Genomic DNA, 981 nt, shown 5'->3' with positions numbered 1-981 from the left:
CATAATAATTGTACCTATTTGTGGGATACATACTGATATTCTGATACATATAATATACTGTAATCAGTATAGAATACAAGAACTTATTCTTCCTATCTAGCTGTAATTTTGTATCCATTAACTAACCTCTTTTCCTATCCTCCTTGTTCCCCCTACCCTTCTTAGCTTCTAGTAACCACTATTCTGCTCTCTACTTCTATGATATCAATGTTTTTAGCTTCTGCTTATGAGTGAGATCATGTGGTATTTATTTTTCTGTTCCTGGCTTATCTTACTTAACATAATGTCCTCTGGGCTCATCCATGTTGAATGACAGGATTTCATTCTTTTTTATGGCTTAATAGTATTCCATGGTGTGTATATACCACATTTTCTTCATCCATTCATCAGTTGCTGGATACTTGAGTTGATTCCATATCTTGGCTATCATGAATAGTGCTGCAGTAAACATTAGAGTGCAACTATCTCTTTTACATACTGATTTCCTTTCCTTTAGATATATACCCAGTAGTAGGATTGTTGGAATTTTCAAAATGCTTGTAAACCATGCATTCTCAACAGGGGTAATATTGATCCCAAGAGGGAGAAAATAGTTCTAGTTTTTATTTTGGGGTGAGGAAAGGATGCAAAGAATCTTAGACATTACAGTGGTTTGTGACCTCCAAGCTCAACACTACCCTACAAAATATTCTTAGTATGTGACACATTGACTGCCACACTAGGGAAAAGTTTACCTGGGGCCACAGTGTTCTATTATGAAAATAGACTAAAAACTTCAAAAACAAAGTGATTCTTTCTAATTTAATGAAAAATTTATATTTTTTATTGTTTTCTGTGTGTGAGTTATATGCAACTTGAAAAATAGTTCACGTGACTCAAGGTAAAGAGACATGTGAGTTAGATATGCTTCATGAAGCTCCAGGCACAAAAGTAGCATGAGTTATATACAACTCACATGGCATTTAATGTGTTAATTCCTCT

At 34.3% G+C, this 981-nt stretch overlaps 1 protein-coding gene across 1 annotated transcript in view; it reads left to right on the top strand.

Annotated features, from left to right (window-relative positions):
• The window catches only part of COG5 (component of oligomeric golgi complex 5), a 421,822-nt gene that overhangs the window by 243,618 nt on the left and 177,223 nt on the right, over positions 1–981 (top strand). The gene's annotated exons all lie outside the window — the stretch shown is intronic.

Source organism: Propithecus coquereli, unplaced genomic scaffold (genome assembly GCF_000956105.1).
Source record: "Propithecus coquereli isolate 6110/MARCELLA unplaced genomic scaffold, Pcoq_1.0 Scaffold32, whole genome shotgun sequence".
In the NCBI taxonomy this organism is placed as follows: Eukaryota; Metazoa; Chordata; class Mammalia; order Primates; family Indriidae; genus Propithecus; species Propithecus coquereli.
This window is presented reverse-complemented; position numbering and strand designations above follow the sequence as displayed.